Source organism: Pinus tabuliformis, chromosome 3_1 (genome assembly GCF_031772625.1).
Source record: "Pinus tabuliformis cultivar Carrire ecotype Pingquan chromosome 3_1, CPIR1, whole genome shotgun sequence".
In the NCBI taxonomy this organism is placed as follows: domain Eukaryota; kingdom Viridiplantae; phylum Streptophyta; class Pinopsida; order Pinales; family Pinaceae; genus Pinus; species Pinus tabuliformis.
The window spans coordinates 261570820-261592065 of record NC_142301.1 but is presented as its reverse complement, the minus strand read 5'-3'; the positions used below and the strand labels follow the sequence as shown (position 1 = coordinate 261592065).

Sequence of the window (21246 nt, the reverse complement as noted above, 5' to 3'; positions counted from 1 at the left end):
TGAGCCAAGTTCAACGAGACTCGATGATCAAAGTTCAATCTTTAACAAAAAGTTACATAAAAGCATAATCCCCCAAAGCTAATAGTGTCATCCCTTTATATAAGGGTGACGACGGAGATGTCTAAGTAATAAGATAAATAAAGCAGCAATCCCTCAGGATCAAAGATCCTGAGGGATTCGCCAAACTGTTAATCCTTAATCACTTCTTTTCTCCTCCGCTGAGCTGGTGTCTTCTCCTCCTTTTTCGGACCGGTTTGCTTCAACCTGCTTAGCCTCGTTTGCACTCGGTCCTTCGTCAAAGGGACATCAGTTACCATGTTCTTGTCATTTTCTTTGGAACAGCAACTCCTCGTTTTTACCCCTTCCTGCACAGGAGAATGACAACTATCAGCGGTTAAGTCTTGCATACTAATCCCACATGTTTTGTTATAATTCTTTATTGTTTTCCACGTTCATGATGTAAAAAGGTTCACAAGTTCCACTGAAAATCCATTGAAATGATCATCAAAAACATACCTTTTTTAGTACTCCACACTTTGTACAAGCTACAAGGTAGCACTGTTGTTGATGGGTGTAATAGTTCTGTGGTTCGTGAAAGTGTAGCAAAAAATCTAGTGGTCTCTGGAGAGAAGACCATGCTGTGGCATCAAAGGCTTGGACATATTGGAGAGAAGGGCCTTCAAATACTTCATGGTAAAGGTATGGTGGAAGGTATGAACTGTGAAGGAAGTAGTAGATTAAGGATGGAAAACTTTGGAAACAGGCCATGGTTGATGAAATGGCATCTTTGCACAAAAATGAGGCTTGGGATCTGGTGGAGTTGCCAGCTGGAAGGAAACCCATTGGCAGAAAATGGGTGTTCAAGAAGAAGACAAATGCAAAATGAAAGGTGGAGAAATACAAAGCTCAGTTGGTAGCAAAAGGTTATTCCCAAGTGCCGAGAATTGATTTTGGTGATATTTTTTCTCCTATTGCTAAGGTAGCTTCTATTAGATTACTTCTATCTATTGCTGCGGCTTTTGATTTTGAGGTAGAACAGATGCATGTGAAGACAACATTTCTTCATGGGGATTTGGAAGAGGAGATCTACATGAAGCAACCTGAAGGTTTTGTGGTGAAGGGTAAGAAAGAACTGGTATGCAAGTTAAAGAAGTCTCTGTATGCGTTAAAACAGTCAGCAAGGATGTGGTATTAGAAATTTGATACATTTATATGGGGACTTGGCTTCACCAAAAGCAAAGTAGATCACTGTGTTTATTTTAAATTAATTGGTGACTGTGTTATTTATCTGGTCTTGTATGTGGATGATATGTTTCTGGTTGGAAATGACAGAAATTATCTAGGATTTGAAGACCCAATTGTCCTCCAAATTCGACATGAAATATCTTGGTGTTGCAAACTATATTTTGGGCATGGAAATTAAAAGAGATGGTATTGGTATTGGTTTTCGGTCCATGGTATTGGATGCTTTGGCATGTATAAATATGTAATGTAACATTAAAAGGAACATAATGAAAAATCAATCTGGTAGTCTCGGTTTTGGGATCCAGGGGAAAATCTCTATGTATATGTGTTTTGTGTGTTATTCTCTCCCATTGTTTATTTTATGTGTTTTAGAATTCATATGCAGGTAATTTCTGTACGGGGTTAAAACCTACACTTATGAGAAAGAACAATTATAATAGATGTATCAGAAGCGAAAGTATACAACAAGAAATCCTTATTACAATTAGGACTATATAATGTTGGGGCATCGTAAATCACTTGTTTAATCTGGGAAAAGCATCTTTCTCCCTCTGGTCCCATTTTTAAATCACATCCTTCTTGATCATCTATTGTAAATATGTGTGTAATCAGAGATAAGTTTCTAGAGAAAGTTAATTTCTCCCAAGAAGGATTGCATGGCTTTCTTTTTCATGGGAAAGGGAATCTAAGCAATAGTCTTGACCCACTCTAGGTCTAATTTAATTCTGCTCTTGCATATAATGTTTCCCAAGAGGTTTCCCTCAGACACTTCGAAGATGCTCTTATTTGAATTTAAGGATATACCATATTTTTGACACTGCTCAAAAATTTGCCTTAGATGATGAAAGTGATCAGATCTTTTCTTTGAAAACATTGTTGATGAGCCTCATCATTGGGTAATTATATGGGCCTTAATTCACCTCCTAGCTTAGTCAAACCAACTATTCTCACAACTTATTGCATACTTTTGATTATATTTTGTTTATGAGATGAGTTAGAGTTGGATATTTTGCTTTGTGGTCTAATGTGCATGTAATGCAGGATTAAAGGATAAAAGCAAGGAATTTTAGCAAAGACCTTGGTCAAAACTCGAATGGGACAAGGGAGAGGAATTATAGGAGGGAAATCCTCCTCATTTACTACCCCTCCATTCGAATATTCCTCCATCAGCTTAGAGTGCAAACAGCCAAATCATGAGGACTAGAAGGCAGCCGAGCAAGTGAAAGTCAAAGCACCAGTTTATCTCGAGTTTGGGAGCCAAGCCTCCCTAATTTTAAGGAAGTCGTTGGAGACTTTAGTCGTATAAGTAGAGAGGCTTAGGACCTTAGTAGGATTCGAAATTTTGATTGTAAAACTCTACTTTATTTTCGAGCTACAAGACTTGTGACATTTTTTGATGTAATCCATTGTTTTGATAATAAGAATGAGTTTCGTTTCGAGCCAGCATTGAGTTAACTCATAGCAATGAAGCTCTTGGGTTAGGGCCCAACCGAGAAGCTAAAGCTCCTCTTTATTGTACATGTATGTTAGCGTAGATTCATGGTTTAATCGTTCATTTTCTTAAGTAGTTGCATTTCCATTACAGCAGGGTGGCGCATAGATTCATGGTTTAATCGTTCATTTGCTTAAGTAGCTGCATTTCCACTACAGCAGTGTAGTGCATAGATTCATGGTTTAATCGTTCAATTGCTTAAGTAGTTGCATTTCCATTACAAAAGTATAGCGTAGATTGGTTGTGTTTTAGTTTGCTTCCGTTTGTGCCTTTTCCTTCAGTTAGCAAGTTAGCAAGGATTATACCTATAGATTTCCTTACCGTCCGATCCACAACAAACTTGACCAATCACTGTTCGATTTATTTCAACGCTTGACTTTATGTGCTCCAAATCTCCAGCATCGATCTGTCTAGCTTGATCCAATGGATATCGCGAATTCCTCCACTGTCGATCTAACATGCATGATCTGACGGTTATCGCGCAATCTCACGCGAATTCTTGCACGACTGATATCTGCCCGAGAGCACGCAAGAAAAGTGGTTTTCTCGTGCTACATGTCACCCAATTAGGCTAATCGCGTAAAATTTTGGAATTCCGCTTATAGCTTTGAGGGCGCGCGATAAACTGCCTACTACCTATGAAAACCTGCTCTATCGTTCCGCACGTTTTTTTACCCTTCTGTCACCACGTGACTTGATGTGATCCATCCATCTAGTCACTTCATCTCCACGATAAGATCTCCACCATTCATCTCAAGTTTAACCCTGTTCGTCCATCTGTTCACTTAACCTACGCGATAAGATCTTCGTTGCTCATCTTCTGTTAGTCTTATTCATTCATCTATTCACTAAATCGCCCGTGATAAGATATCTGCTGCTCATATTCTGTTAACCCTGTTTGTTCATCTATTCACTAAATCACCCACGATAAGATCTCCACCATTCATCTTACGATTAGTCTTGTTCGTCCATCTCTTGACTTAACCTCTCGCGATAAGATCTCGCTATTCATCTTCCGTTAGTATTATTTGTCCATCCATTAACGTAATCTTCTACGATAATATCTCCACCGATCATCTCCCGTTAATATTGTTCGTTGATCGATCCAATGGTTCCTGTGCATTGTTGCTTCATTACGTCTCCCTTTCATTGATTTCAATCCTCGCTTGCTCTTCCGCTTAACTCCTTGCATGCTTGATTTTACCAAAACACCAAGAATGCGAAAACATACTTAGTTTAGTTTCCTCACTTACACATTAGTTTAGTTTGCTACTCTTTACTTCTGTAACTTAGATAGCAGCATTAGGTTAGTGTTGATTTAGAAATTTTTCTTAGTTTAGCTGTTTAAATGGTTAATTAGGATATGGTGTGATTTAGCATTACATGTTGTTTTCTTCATTACTGCAGTAGAGTAAGCTCTCTTATAATAGATTTGCTCTTCTTCCATCAAAGAATCAAGCTTCTTCTGACTCTATAGAAGTCTGGCTTGGAACCCATGGGGTATCTTTCCAGATGAACAAGTGACAACAGGCAGGACCTTCACTTCTACTTGTGAATATAGCATTGTCACCTCCAAGTTTGTATGAACCCCGGGTTGATAAGTAAAGGTGGTAGCCTAGGAGTTGTAGCATCCTTGCTACATACTAGCGCTCACCACTTTTTGGCACCGTTGCAGGGGAGATGTCAGAGTATAATGTGAGTACTACTTTCTTTCCTTCTATTTGTAGTCTGCTTTCTTTTCTTCTATTTCTAGTCTTCAACTTTCTTCCATTAGTTTATTTATGCAAAAGTAATCTGATAGCTTCCTTTCTTTCATTTGTCATTATCTTCATTCTTTTCCCTTCTGCAAGTATAATTTCAATTCAGCAAGTAACTTTTCTTTTTGTCAGTATTGTTCATTCAATTAGCAATTTCATTCTACTTTCTTTTCCATTCTGCAAGTAGAATTTCAATTCAACAAGTAGTTTCTTTCTATCAATAGTTTTCATTCAATCAACAATTTCATTTATGCAAAGTACTTTCTAGCTAAAAATTCTTCCAAAAACCAACCCAAAAACATTTCCTTTCATGCCTCATAGGAGTAGGGACAATTTAGAAAAATTCTTGCCAAATACCCCCACTGCATCCAAGAGCCAACCTTCTCTCTTCTTCGGTGGCTGTGAACTAGAGGAACGTTTAGGTGAGCAACTTGACATATTTGAAGAACCTATAGGGGAAGAAGAAGAAGAAGAAGAACCCATTCCTACTGAACCAATGGATGAAGAATGAAATAATAGATGGAATAGAGAGAGATTTGAGGGTGCCTTCCCCATCAGGGAAACCAATGGGGACACCAAGATGAAGAATATAAGCCCCTCTGCTCTACCTCATTTCCATGGCTTGACCATAGAGGACCCTGACACTTTCTTATTTGAGTTTGTTGTTATATGCCAAACCTATGATTATACAGATGATGAGCAGAAGTTAAAACTGTTTCCATCTGCCCTCAAGGATGCAGCATTGCGCTGCTTCATGGGTTTACTTGGAGATAGCATCACAACTTGGGCTCAGATGCAGTAGGATTTTAACAACAAATATAGGGACTATTGTAGGTCAAAGGATACTAAAGAAGATATTTTCAGGATGACCATGGGCCAGGATGAATCCTTAGGAGACTATGAAGAAAGGTTCCAGCTCAGTTACAAAAGGGCCAGGTGCGCACTTGACCCAGAGTCACTAAAGATTGTCTTGCTCAGAGGAGTAAAGGAATAACTTCTGGATACCTTACACTTGTTAGCAGGAGGAGACATTTACCAATTACCCTATAAGGATATCAAGATTGTCTTTAGAAACCATTCTAGGACAGCCAAGGAAAAAGGTAGGGGTTGTCAACCTATGGCCAGTACATCATCTTCCAACTCATCCATCAAGGGTGAAATTGGAAATATGCTGGAAGATTTCAAAAGTGGGATGCTACAAACCCTTGCCTTGCAAATGAACACCATGAACATCAAAAGGAAGCAAGAGGAAGCAGAGAGAGCCTTGGCCATCTTTTGTCCTAGATGCACCAGGAGGCATCCTAAGAACGAATGTCCATTGAACTGCATTGAGATTTGCTCGGTTTGTGAAGAAAACCACTCCACAGACAAGTGCCCTTCTTTACCCGGACTCAAAGTTGTATATCAAGGAGCTGAAGGGATCATTGAGCATATTTATTACATCAAACAAAGGAGACCTCCTAGGCCTAGACCATACCAACAGGGTATGCAAGGGTCATCCCATGCATATTACAACCCCAACCAAACCACGGCTATACCTTCTTGGGGACCCCTTGCTCATCCTTCTTGGTCTACACCCCCTCCTTGGTCCTATGCATTTCAGTATCATTCCCAGCCAGCCAACCAGTCATTTCAATCTTACATACCACCATAACCTCAGTGGAGTACCCCACACTAGGGTTGGAGGCCCCAATACAACAATGCTCCAGCTCTATTGCCTCCACCACCTACCCAAACGCAATTCCTACACTCTCCTCAACCCAAGCAACCCCATATACCTGCCCAGCCAAATCCAAACCCGAACAATAGGCAGGCTCAACAAGTATACAGTGGAGAGACATCATACCAAACTTATGTTGTAGAAATCCAGGAGATCAACCTAAGATCTAGGAGAATTCTCCCAGATAACCAACCTCCCTCTCCACATAGGGAGGTTGAGGAAGAAAGAGAGGAAAGAAACCTTAAAGTAAATCCACCCTTTCCTGAGAGATTAGCCCAACCACTCCAGCCTACCCCAAAATAAATTGAACTTCTGGGAGAATTGAAAAATCTATGTGTAAAAATCCCCCTTTTCCAAGCAATAAAAGATGTTCCATTTACAATAAGTTGATTAAGGAGAAATGCTTCAAGCATCCAGGAAGAAGAAAAAGGGATGCTCCTACCATTAATGTCATTGGGTAGCTGTCTGACTTAACGCTGGGGCAGGTAATATGTCCAAAATATTTGGACCATGGAAGCCCTGTAGTATATGTGCACATCAATGGCACCATTGTCCGACACACTCTGATTGATCTGGTGGCTGCCATTAATGTGATGACCAAGGAAACCATGCTCAAGATCAACCTGCAAGGGTCATTGAGGAAGACCACAATAGTTCTACAACTTGCAGACCGTTCCACAGTCACCCCTGAGGGAATTGTGGAGGATGTGATGGTCTCCATTGACTCTTGGGAGTACCCTGCATATTTCCTAGTTCTCCAGCCTAAGGCTAAGCTTACTGATTACGCTCTCATCCTTGGGAGGCCATGGTTGGCCATAGCTGATACTTACATTAGTTGCAAAGCTGGGAATATGACCATCAAGAATGGGCATATGTCCAAGAAGTTAGTCATATACCCTCCTGCTCAACCTTATTTAGAGCATGATTTACCTTTATTGTTGGAGGAGGAGGAAGAAGATAAGGCTTATTCAACCCAACTTTATGCTTTGGAAGCAACCATAGGAGGAGGACAACAAGATGAGGATGACTTAATTGAACACCTGCTCCAAATTCCAACTCCTAGTTCATTACCATTAGAAAAATAAGTAAGGGAAACCCAGAACAATCATCCAATTGACTTATGCTTGGCCAGTTCCAACCCACTCCGTGTCAAAACCATAGAATTTGGCCCAGAGAAAACTTTGAAAATTAATCCATCTCTTTCTTCTCTTGAAGGGGAAAAGTTATGCAACATGTTGAGACAAAACCTAGAAGCCTTCGCTTGGAGTTACAAGGAAATGAAGGGAGTACACCCCTCAGTGTGTACTCACAACATATACATCAAAGAAGGTTGCAAGCCAGTCTAGCAACCACAAAGGAGGATGAATCCAACTCTTAAAGATATAGTCAAAGAAGAACTGCAAAAACTGCTAGATGCAGGATTCATTTACCCTATCTCTAACAGTGAGTGGGTCTCTCCTTTAGTGTTAGTTCCCAATAAAAATGGTAAGTGGAGGATTTGTGTCAATTACAGGGAGTTGAACAAAGCCACAAAGAAGGATAATTTTCCCCTACCCTTCATTGACCAAGTGCTAGATGGCCTGGCAGGGAAGAAGTTCTTTTATTTCCTAGATGGATTCAATGGGTACAACCAAATACAAATCTGCCTAGAAGACCAGGATAAGACCACATTCACCTATACTTGGGGTACTTTTTCCTATAGGGTTATTCCTTTTGGCCTATGCAATGCTCCTGGCACTTTCCAGAGAGCAGTCTTGAGTATTTTTGTTGAATTAGTACATGATGCGGTGGAAATTTATATGGATGGTTTTACACCTTATGGTTGTGATTTTCAAGAAGCCCTGACTAACCTAGGAAAATTATTGCACAAATGCATTGAAATGAACTTGTCTCTCAGTCCAGAAAAATGTGAATTCTTAATGATTGAAGGGACCGTGCTAGGTCATTCAATATCTCAGCAAGGACTGCAAGTGGACCCAAACAAAATAGCAATCATCCAAAGGGTCCCACCTCAAAAGAAGAGGGATGTTAGGAGTTTCTTGGGGTTAGCTGGATACTACCGAAGGTTCATAAAGGACTTCAGCAAGTTGGCCTCTCCTTTATTTTGGTTGTTCGCTAAAGATTCCAAGTTTATATGGTCAAAAAGCTGTCAAGAGGCCTTAGACATTTTAAAGGGTAAGTTAACTACTGCACCAATTCTTCGAGGCCCAAACTGGGCCCTCCCTTTTCATATTCATGCTGATGCCTCATACAAAGACATAGGAGCATCCTTAGGTTAGGTAGAGGAGAAATTTCCCTATGCCATCTATTTTATCAGCAAGAACTTGTTAAAGGTTGAGCTAAATTACACTATGACCGAAAAGGAACTCCTGGCTGTTGTGCATTCATTAAACAAATTTAGGCATTACATTACAGGCTACCAAAAATTTGTGCATACTGACCATGCTGCAATCAAATATTTAATGAACAAACCAGATGTGAATGCTAGAATTATAAGATGGTTGCTTTTATTACAGCAGTTTGATATAACTATTGTTGATAAGCCTGGTAAGAAAAATGTTGTTGCAAACTATCTATCTAGGATGAATCTACCTGCAGGTGAAGAAGGAATGGTGGATGACTAGTTATCAGACGAGCATTTCTTTCTATTTCAGTTCTCTCCCCATGGTTTGTTGATATAGAAAACTATTTGGTATCAACACGATTCCCACCAAACTTGCCCTCCAAAGAAAAGAGCAAGATAGTCAGGAAAAGTGCCCCCTTCACCTGGATTGGGGGCAATCTTTTCAAACTTGGCCCAGATCAAATCTTGAGAAGGTGTGTAAGGGAAGAGGAATTTTTTTACTTCCTACTAACCTGTCATGATGGGCCTTGTGGAGGTCACTTTGCAGCAAAGAGGACAACAATCAAAGTGTTACAAGTGGGCTATTATTGGCCCACTATTCATCAAGATGTGAAAAAGTAAATTAGTCAATGTGATCGGTGCCAGATGATGGGAAAGCCTACTCCAAGAGATTAAATTCCCCTACAACCTCAAGTGACTTTTGAGCCATTTGACAAGTGGGGCATGGAATTCATTAGGCCTATCAACCCTCCTTCAAAAAAAAACAGTACATTATTGTGTGCACTGCTTATTTGACTAAGTGGGCTGAAACCAAGGCAATTAAGGCAGCAACAGGAGAGAAGGTGGATGAGTTCCTAAGGGAGAATGTATCCTACAAATTTGGGTACCCTAGAGAGCTAGTGACAAACCAAGGCAGCCAGTTTACCTCCAACATGATTGAAGAACTGCTCATCCATCACAAAATCAAGCATAGGACCAGCACTCATTATCATCCACAAGATAATGGGCGAGTGGAGGTGACCAACAGGGCACTGGAAAGCATCTTAACCAAGGTAGTGAGCAGAAGCAGGAAGGATTGGGTAGAGAGACTAGTTGAGGCCAACTGGGCCTATAATACAACATGGAAGACCACCATTGGATTTACACCCTATGAGCTGGTCTATGGGAAAAAGGCTTTATTGTCCATTGAGTTTGAATATAACACATTAAGGATGGCAGCACAACTAGATTTGGATCTCAGCCATGCAGAGAAAGAAATATTGTTCCAATTGAATGGCTTGGATGAATTCAGAATGCAGGCCCTCCTACATACATAGATAGTTCAGCTTCAGAGGAAGATCTGGCATGATAAACATATTAAGGAGAAGCAATTCCAAGAGGGTGATTGGACATTGTTATATGATTCTAGGTATAAAGACTTCAAGGGCAATCTAAGGACAAGATGGCTCAGACCTTATGTGGTAGAAAGATGCCATGATAATGGTTCAATGCAAATCAGAACTATAGATGAAGAAGCCATTCCATTTCTTGTTAATGGACACCGTTTGAAAATGTACAAGAGGCCTTTATCAAAACAAGAGTTCTTTGACAATATCAATAAGATAGTGATGATGGTGGAGCAAGTTCCAGCTCCTCCCTCATCAGGTCACTGAAAAAGGAAAAAAGAAAATAAAAAATAAGGATTCAAGTGAAAACCTCCATGAGGCACCTGAGTCCCATCTTTGGGTTGAAAACCTCGTGAGGCAGTCCAATGATGAAACAAAAAAAAAAAAAAAAATAACAAGAAGATCCTTGGGTGAAAACATCCCTTGAGGCGCCCAGGGCAAACATCTAGGGTGAAAACCTCTCTGAGGCAGCCTAGGTGTTTTTCAAAAAAAAAAAGGTATAAAATGATGTAATTGTTATTTGTAGGTGGATGAGAAAGATAGTCAAGGAGCAAAAAGAGGATCTAAAGGGCACCCTGCCTCACACATATCCATCTCCTCCACTCCTTACCATGCATCACTCCATCATTTCTATCATTTTCCACTCCATTGCTTCTATTTAGAAGAAGATTGTGTTTTCTACAATCATCAGCTATAGGTCTTCACTAGGATGATCCAAGAGCTCCAAACAGCAGATAGCAGATAGTAGACAGCAGACAACAAACAACAGAGGAGGAAGAAGAATGACTATGAAGCAAATAAACAATGCAACACATCTGATCTTCGACAACTACAGCATGTCATCGAGCCCACAGGTAAGTATCCTGCTCACTCACTCATATGCATCATCTGATTAAAAGTTGTAAAGGTTATGAGGTAGTTGGTTTATAAGTGAAAAGGTGGCCAATTAACTTGGCCACCTTCAACAAAGTAGATACTTAGGTGGCAAAAAGGAAATTCTTTTTAAAATAAAAAGAGAATACAAGAGTCCAAAAACAATGATTTACTTTTGATGGCATTCAAATCTGATGTAAGGTGGGGCCCTAACGCATATTAAAGTTCGAGCGATAGCACAAGATTTAAGTAAGCGTGGGTTCGAGAGGCAGATAAAGTGCTATTGGGGGGAGCAATGAGCACGAGTTATAACTCAAGCTCAACCCCCATAGTTGGCCATGACGTCAAGGTGTTTGACCGAGATCTACGGCCTAAGATTGCTACGGGGAGGTTCGAGCTTGATGAACATCACGTACACTCCCTACCCCTACAGAGGGCCACCCCAATCACTCCACTCCATCTCATCTCCTCCACATCATCTTCCACCCTCATTCATTACCGTCCACCTCATTCACTGTACCCCGTCACCTCATCTGCCATTCCATAGATATGATGTTGTTTATGGCTACCATTTTAGGATGCTTAAAGAATTAAGATTTGGGGTAGAAACACCAATTAGCCAAAGACTCAACATACCCTATTTTGTGATGCAATCACTCATAGACTCCAGCAATAAAGTAAAGGAAGGTAATTCCCAACAATTAGCTCACCATGGGTTGATTAGGATCCTCATTGAGGATGCCCTCCAAAACCTCAGGATCCCTATAACATGGTCAGTCTTTAGAGCCTTACCAGCAGAGGATGACATCAAAACCCTCACCTATGATGTTAATCCTTCTGTCAGTGAGGAGGAGGCAAAACAAAATGAAGAAGATACAGAGCTATATGGGGATGAGATGGATAAAGAAGAAACTAATGTAGAGGAACATGATGGAGGAGAAGAGAAGGAGGATAATGCTGCAACAGAGGAGGAAACGAAGGAAGAAACTAATGGAGATAAGAAAGAACACCAAGAGGAGGAAGATAAGAAAAACTGAGAGGAAGAAGGCATTGAAACAGAAGGGAAAGAACATGAGGAGGAGTCACCTCGGGTGTCTCCAGAGGCCCCTGAGAGGGAGGCAGTAGCTTCCTTCACTGCTCTCAGTACCCCAGTCAATCAAAAAGGGAAAAGAAGGAGGAAAACCCCTCTATATTTCAGAACAAGAAAGAGCACAAGAATCAAACTAGGGAAGCCACAAATATCAACAAAAATCCCTATTGAGATTGAACATTCCCCTACACCAAGGGACAAAGAAGCAATAATGAGAGATCAACTTGAGAGGGAAAATGCATGGCTAAGAGGATAGCTGCAAGAAAGGGAAAACCAACTAGCATGTATGGCCAGCCTCTCCTTAGAGGCCATCCAGTGTAGGATGCCAGCAAAATCCTATGCTCTTTACCTCAGAGAACAATGGATGCAATTTCATATTAAAACACACAAAGCAGCACCATGCCATTTTAGCACTACAGACAGTTTATTGATCTTTCTGATCAAAGTACACCAGAGGATAGGGCCAAAATGGCTGAGTTGTACTTGCACAACATTGTCCTCACAAACATGAATTTTTGGGATCCTAATGCCAAGCTAGGAGATCTACAATTAATGGATTTGGCATCATGGATGAACCATGAGGAGTCAATGGCTGCAAATATGAAAAGAATATTGGCCAGAGAGAAAAATGAACCTCTTTTCATCGAAGTTGAACAATCAAATCCCAAGGCCCCAATCAGCAACCATAATCTAATTGCAAATGATCCTCAACTAGCACGTAGATATCTTACTGCCTAAGAGCAAGCAATTTCACATTTTGAGGATATGTTTAGGCTGCTAGGAGAAGATAGTATATATCCCTGCTTCAGGAGATGGAACACACTGCCACACAGCTTGAAGATCAGAGAATATCACTCCCCTCAAAGGTTGAGACAGGCACTCAACAGGACACCTATGTATAAGCAATCAATGCAAAGGTTGAAGTTCAATTGGATAGGCCTAAAACTCAGTCCATCACTACTACTAGGAATGTTAGAAGGGAGAAAAGAAGAAGAGGAAAAGAGGCAGTGGGAAGAAGTAGAAAGGAAAGCAGGCTTCTATGCACAAGAAGAAGAGATCACAACATAGGCATGGGATGTCAGAGAGGCTACCAGAGCCATGAAGGACATGGACATTGACTAATTTGCTCAGAGGATGAGCAAAACTTTCAATAGGGGGGTGATGATGAGCCTCACCATTGGGTAATTATATGGGCCTTAATTCACCTCCTAGCTTAATCAAACCAACTATTCTCACAACTTATTGCATACTTTTAATTATATTTTGTTTATGAGATCAGTTAGAGTTGGATATTTTGCTTTGTGGTCTAATGTCAATGTAATGCGGGATTAAAGGATAAAAGCAAGGAATTTTAGCAAAGAATTTGGTCAAAACTCGAATGGGACAAGGGAGAGGAATTATAGGAGGGAAATCCTCCTCATTTATTACCCCTCCATTTGAATATTCCTCCATCATCTCGAAGTGCAAACAGCCAAATCATGAGGACTAGAAGGCAGCCGAGCAAGTGAAAGTCAAAGCACCAGTTTATCTCGAGTTTCGGAGTTGAGCCTCCCTAATTTTAAGGAAGTCATTGGAGACTTCAATCGTATAAGTAGAGAGGCCTAGGACCTCAGTAGGATTCGAACTTTTTATTATAAAACTCTACTTTATTTTTGAGCTGCAAGACTTGTGACAATTTTTGATGCAATCCATTGTTTTGATAATAAGAATGAGTTTTTTTTTGAGCCAGCACTAAGTTAACTCAGAGGGCTGAAGCTCTTGGGTTAGGGCCCAACCCTAGCAGCGAAGGCTCCTCTTTATTGTACATGTATGTGTTGGAATTATGATGCATGTGTTGTACTTGATGGCAACCCTCTCAAAGAAGAACATCTCACTTATATACAATCGGATGAATCTACAGAGAAAACAGGTCATATCAGAGCAAGATGGAGCCAAGAGAAGCCAAGAGGAGACAAGAGGAGCCATATATATGTATATGTCACATATATATGCCAAAGAAGAGGAGCATTCACAGCTGTCGGGAGCTTATTGGAACAATAGAGGCATTAACATATGCAAGGAGGTCTTTGGAAGACACTACCAAGCCAGAGGAGCCATCGGGAGCTTATCGGGAGCCATCAGGAGCAACGGACAGAGTTATCGGGAGCACAGACAGAGTTATCGGGAGTTATCTGGCTTACAAAACCCATGTATGCATGCTTTAACACTATCAGGAGTTATCGGGCGATTAAAACCCATATATATGCATTTTACAATAATCAAAGGCATTTCCCCTTTCGACGGAAAAACACAGTTATATGTGTTAATATATAGTTCACCATATATGGATATCGGCGCGCCGCTAATCAGGGGTACCGCTATGTGACACCGCTGAAACCTCTGATTGCGAAGTGGACCCGATGGGGGCATTAAACTTGGTGTATAATAATATCACGTCCGATGCTTAAAAGCCCTACCTCACCTGAATGATGATTGCGATAAGAGGAGGCGGACCTGATGAAGGTATTAAAGGCAGTCTATAATAATATCACACCCGCAGCAATCGGTCATATTATAAAGCCTTCCCACATTCAATCGCCGACAGCAATGAAAGTATGTGAACCCGACAAATTTATAAAGCAAGGTTAATTGTCATATCGCATCCGATCCATCGGATCGGCCATCGGTAATAGACGATGTTATGTGCATGCGCCGATAGCAATAAGGTTGAGGACCCGATGAAGGCATTAAAAACAGTTTATAATAATATCGCGTCCGTCATATCGGAGAGTTGTGTATCACAGCGCTTGAAGCCCTGCCACACCTGAACGCCGATTGTGATAAGCAAGCGGACCCGACAGGCATATACAACATGATTCAATGTAATATCGCGTCCATAGGAGGATCGGCCCATCGGCCTATCGGCCATCGGCAATGTCTTGAGAAGTGGACCCGATATATTTTAGATGCGGGTTTAATATTGCTTGAAGTCCACCTTTTAGTCGTTTGGACTGTTTTTCATCATTTTTCCTTGTTTTATCACTTAAGTCATCGTTTAAGTGATCGGTCCAAGCTATTGAGCCCCAGGTTTTCGGATCCCCTATATTGGTAATCTACGGTTTTGATTCTTTGTTTTAATAAGAGCTTGACTATATAAGAGGAAAGGAGATCGTGTGGCAGGATATTGGTGAATGTTGAAGATCTTACGAAAGAACAGTTCTGAAACGCTTGCGATCGGTAGGGAAGTGATGGTTGAGATCTCATCGGCACAGTCTGGGTATGCTTGAAGCCTGAAAATAATCTATTCACAGGAGTAATACGGTGCGCAGAGCAGAAGTCTGTGCAGGCGCATATACCCGCATATCAAAAAGAAGCACAAGCGCAGATGTTCACAGATGTTTTGAAAAGTCGCGGTCCCTGGTCAAGATTTTTTTTATCTGCTTTTGACTAATCTGCAGAGTTCTGGGTGCGCAATATTATGTTTATCCACTGTATTGAGTTCTGATATCGGCATGATTAGCCTCTGTATTGATGGTTGATTAGATCGGGTAGATAACTATAATAATATACTTATACATATATTGATCTGGTGCTTGGGTGATTCTGAAGATTTGTTGTATAAGGAAATTAGTTGATTCTCATTTGATCTTCTTGGATCTAGTCTGAAAATTAATGAAACGTGGTCCTTAAAAGAAGTAGGGGGTTGTAGCTCCCTTCCAGGAGAGACTGGAGAACGAGAGAGAGAGTTGTAGCTCTCTGCAGGTTGCAGCCTGCGTACTGGTAAAGGACTGCACCAGTACAAATTCATTGTAAAAGAAGTTCTATTTGAAAGAAGATAGAAACATATTGCAGCAGGTGGTTTTCACCCACATTGGGTTTCCACCTTATATCTGGTGTTCCTTTGTGTGACTATCTGTTTTTCACTGTTCTTGTTCATTATTATATGGTACTGACATACAAGTTAATTATCAATATCGAAAGAATAATTTAAAGCATAAATCTGGATGGTTTATTGAAAAGAACTTAATAATACTAATTCACCCCCCCTCTCAGTATTATTTCCAACAGTATGTTAGTGTATATTCATGGTTTAATCGTTCATTTGCTTAAGTAGTTGCATTTCCATTACAGCAGGGTAGCGCATAGATTCATGGTTTAATCGTTCATTTGCTTAAGTAGCTGCATTTCCATTACAGTAGTCTAGTGCATAGATTCATGGTTTAATCGTTCAATTGCTTAAGTAGCTACATTTCCATTACAGCAATATAGCATAGATTGGTTGTGTTTTAGTTTGCTTTTGTTTTTGCCTTTTTCTTTAGTTAGCAGGTTAGCAAGGATTATACCCGTAGATTTCCTTACCGTCCGATCCACAACAAACCTGACCAACCACCGTCTGATTCATTTCAATGCTTGACTTTATGCACACCAAATCTCCACCATCGATCTGTCTAGCTTGATCCAATGGCTATCGTGAATTCCTCCACCTACTTTATGCGCTCCAAATCTCCACCGTCGATCTAACCCTCATGATCTGATGGCTATCGCACAATCTCAAGTGGATTCTTGCACGACTGACATCCGCCCGAGAGCACACAAGAAAAGTGGTTTCCTCGTGCTACGTGTCACCCAATTAGGCTAATCATGTAAAATTTTGGAATTCTGCTTACAGCTTTGAGGGTGTGCGAGAAACTGCCTACCGCCTACAGAAACCTACTCTATCATTCCACACGTTTTTTTACCCTTTTGTCACCACGTGACTTGATGTGATCCGTCCATCTATTCACTTCATCTCCACGATACGATTTCCACCATTTATCTCCCGTTTAAGCCTTTTCATCCATCTATTCACTTAACCTACGCGATAAGATCTCCACCACTCATCTTCCGTTAGTCTTATTCGTTCATCTATTTGCTAAATCGCTCGCAATAAGATCTTTGCTGCTCATCTTTCATTAACCCTGTTCATTCATCTATTCACTAAATCACCCGCGATAAGATCTCCGCCATTCATCTTCTGATTATTCATGTTCGTCCATCTCTTGAATTAACCTCCCACGATAAGATCTTTGTCATTCATCTTCTGTCAGTCTTATTCGTCCATCCATTCACGTAATCTTCTGCGATAAGATCTCCTCCGCTCACCTCCCATTAATATTGTTCGTAGATCGATCCAACGATTCCTATGCACTGCTGCTTCATTACATCTCCCTTTCACTAATTTCAATCCTCGCTTGCTCTTCCACTTAACTCCTTAAATGCTTAATTTTGCCAAAACACCAAAAACATGAAAATAGACTTAGTTTAGTTTCCTCACTTACACATTAGTTTGGTTTGTTGCTCTTTACTTTTGTAACTTAGATAGCAGTATTAGGTTAGTGTTGATTTAGCAATTCTTCTTAGTTTAGCTGTTTAAATTGTTAATTAGGATATGGTGTGATTTAGCATTACATGTTGTTTTCTTCATTACTACAGTAGAGTAAGCTCTCTTAGAATAGATTTTCTCTTCTTCCATCAAAGAATCAAGCTTCTTACGACTCTATAGAAGTCTGGCTTGGAACCCCTGGGGTCTCCTTCCAGATGAACAAGTGACAATAGGCAAGACCTTCACTTCTACTTGTGCATATAACACTGTCACCTCCAAGTTTGTATGAACCCTGGGTTGATAAGTAAAGTTGGTAGCCTAGGAGTTGCAACATCCTCGCTACAATATTGGCTCTCGCCAATTGTAACATCATCCAAGTAAACAGCCACACCTTTTCCGATAAATCCATGAAATGTTATGTCCATATCCCTCTAAAAGGTAGCACCAACATTTAGAAATCCAAACAGCTTTTGCTGAAAAGAAAATATGCCCCATTTGGTCTTGAATGTTGTTTTTAATTTGTCAAGTTCCACTAATAGACTTCGTTGTATCCTGAAAATCTATCTAATAATGATAACATATCTGACCCAAATATCCTTTAGAGTATCTACTACATAAATGGCACGGGATAATTATCATTATCTAAGCCCAGTTCAAGTTGCAAAAATAAACACATAAACATATCTCTCCATACTTCTTTCTGGCAGGAACCAAATTAGAAACCTAGGTAGAATGATGAACTTTAAAGATGATCCAAGCATCCAAAAACTTCCCCAATGATTCCTGAATCAGGGGTTCAAGCGTAGGATTAAATTTTCTTAAACTTTGTTGAAATGGTTATTCCCCTTCTTTAACATGTATCACTTGTTAGATAATTCATGTATCATAGGTTTTCGAATCATGGTATGCCCAGGTGAATACATCCTGGTAATGTTTCAAAATATGGGCAAAGGCTTGTCATTCTTGGGGAGAACAACATGTAATGAGGTTCACATATTTTGGATCTTCCTTGGTACCCAAGTTAACTTGTTCATGTGACAATGTGGAACTACGGGTATTTTAGTTGCTTGGTCCCTTAAAGTGGTTTTACAAGTCGTAAATATTCTCTAAAGATACCATGCCCTTTGGCATGGGGTTCCATTTATGTGCCTCAGTTGATTCCTACAAATTCCTTTCATTCTTATCTTGGTCAATCTCCGCATCTTTAAACACGTCAGCATCAGCCATGAAATCGAGTATCTACTAGTCATCATTGCAGACATGTAAATTAGTGAGATTGTGAGGTATGGATTCCTTATAAATAATCTCAATAGAAAAACCATCTCTAAGTAGTGATAACCTAGAAACAACATCAGCTAATGTTTTAGTGTTTGCATTGTGAATCCTAGGAACATAATTAATATTAAATGCTTGAAATAAAAGAAATTAGACGCCATACCTCTTGCTGGTAGTTTCTCAGATTAGGTGACACACAATGAATAGTATTTTGTACCTACCATGTAATAGTCTCAGAGTCATCTATCACCTTTAATGCTTCCACTTTAAGGTCTATAGCCTTTGTAAGTCCCAGTATAATTGTTATTTATTATGCAATGTTATTCGTGCACTCGAACTCCAATCGATATGAAATCAGAAACTTGTTCTTTTGAGGGTCAATTAGAATGTAACCAACTCCAAAACCCTCATGTGTTTTCAAACCATCAAAATACAAATTCCGAACATTAGTAGAAATTGGGTTAGTTTATACGCTAGTACTATTTAAATTTGTATTACATAAGTCATTTGCACCAGTTGGATTGCAAGGAAGGAGTTCCAACTATGCATCTAATGGTATAGGGGATGGTTTCGCAAGATACCATCCATGATCAACTTCTAAGAAACAATTTCCAAATATCACTTGCACAAAGCTAATGGGCTCATTATGTGCCTCAAGCGTTGTAACAATATGCTTCATAAAAGGTTCACTTTCTACTTGAATCTGATTATTCTTGCCCTTATAAGGAAGCTACAAATGTGACTAGTCAGTAGCAAAGTATCCTTGCAACTTGCTAGACCAATCTCTACTTAAAAGCAATCCATAAGCTTCCAGAATGTACATGACAAAAATATCAATACATTGGTGAACTTTGTGATCAGAAGATAAAATAATTATAACATTGTTCATCTCACCAATTTCTTGCACTAGAGATCAATCTAATTGTATGATTTTGGTGCCAGTCTTTTCCCACTTCACATTGGTTTTGTTTCCAACAGATAAAGGCATAACATTCACAGATGCATCAAAATCAATAAGGAAATTATGGACATTATAATTGAAAACTTCAAAAGTTAATATAAAAGGGGTGTAGGTAGATCTATAATTTAAATTTGAAGCATTAACTATCGATTCAAGAATATTAGGAGACCTACCGAACGAGGCTTGGGAAACGGAATTTGTCTTATCGAAGGAGGTTGGGATGCAAATTGCTAGATGATCAACTCACATTGGCCTGCCATCTTTGCTAGCTCATATATGGAAATATTAGCAAGATATTTCTTCATATATTCAAGAACGTTGTAATCAATATCTTCATGTTGGGCAGAGTGTGCTGAAGTGGTAGGAGTTGTAACTTTGTTCAACACCTCAGCAGTGACATAATTGTTCTTGTTATTCCCATAAGTATTCTTCTAAGGTTGTACACTTCTAGATGTTTTCTAAGTGGCTTGAGCAAGATTACTAGGAGGTAATATTTTACTCAACAATTTCTTCCTCGCATCTTTCTCAGGTACTGGTCCTTTGCTCCTCAAATTATATTTCTTAGATAGTTGTTGAGGAGGAGCTTCACCCATTTGGGGCTCACAAGCACCTTGTCGATCATTATTCAGAATAAGAACAAATGTGAAAATAAAATCACCAGCACTTATGTTTTTCTCTATCGAGGTGGTTTCATCAATTTCTTGAGTTTGCTCTGGGTGCTCTTCTATTGAAAAAGTTTCTATGACATTTGAAACCACAACATTCATGTTGTGTTTCCATTCGGGGCATGTTTTTTCGTAATGTGTCTCTTGATGAAAAGTACAATAGTTATCCATGCAAAAATTCCCAATGTTAAATACAACATTGGAGCTTTGTGTAGACTTGGTTGGTTGATTAGTATTCTTCTTAAAGTATGGCTTAAAAGACTTATTATTAATAGAGGCCTCACTTGACTTCCTTTTAAGTTCAAACACTTCTTTGGTCAACAACTTCAAGGATTTATTCAAGATATCCATGTCAAAAGGATCTTTCTCTTTAGTGTTAGAAGAATAGGCTTGAGACTTTTTCCAATTTCCTTGGAGTCCTTTGAATATTCTCGATCAAAAATGAATCCAATAAACCTAAAGTCCTTCTTAACAATAATCTCTTCCGCAAATTTAAGAGTCAAAGTTTCCTTCACAACTCATTTCACAAAAGTGGAAATGTTAGTGGGAAAGGAAACAATATAATAATCCTTAGTAATCAAATCATGATGTTGAAAATCAGTGGGGAATTTGTTCAAATTACATGTAAATCTTTGATTAAAATACTTAACCTTTTCTTTACCCCCAAACATAATATTTCCGAGTTCTTTAAGTAACATGGCAGGAGTTTTATCATCAACAATTTTTTCTAAGAACAATTGTTTAAACTCCGTCCAATTATGGATTGAATTAGGTGGAAGGCTATGGTACCAAACTAATGCTCTACCCTAAAGAGTGTACAGAAATAATATACTAAAAACATCATCAAAACATACTTCTAACATCCTTAAATGTAAGTAGAAGTCATCACTGTGATCTCCAACCTTCACTTTCTTATCTGGATCATACTTTGTGAGCAACTTTTCCAGATGATTTGGTAAGCGAGGGAGGTTTCCTGGAAGAGAAAGAGGCCCTTGGGACATCCAATCCAATTGGTCATCAATCATGTCTTTTTTCTCATCCTCCTATTCACTATCTGATTCTGAAGACTCTTCGCATTCACCATTCAGACTTTTGTTG

At 39.6% G+C, this 21246-nt stretch overlaps 1 pseudogene; it reads left to right on the top strand.

The window, feature by feature from the left end:
* Nucleotides 1-13894: 13894 nt before the first annotated feature.
* Nucleotides 13895-21246, top strand: part of LOC149186797 (uncharacterized) — a 96046-nt pseudogene continuing 88694 nt past the window's right edge.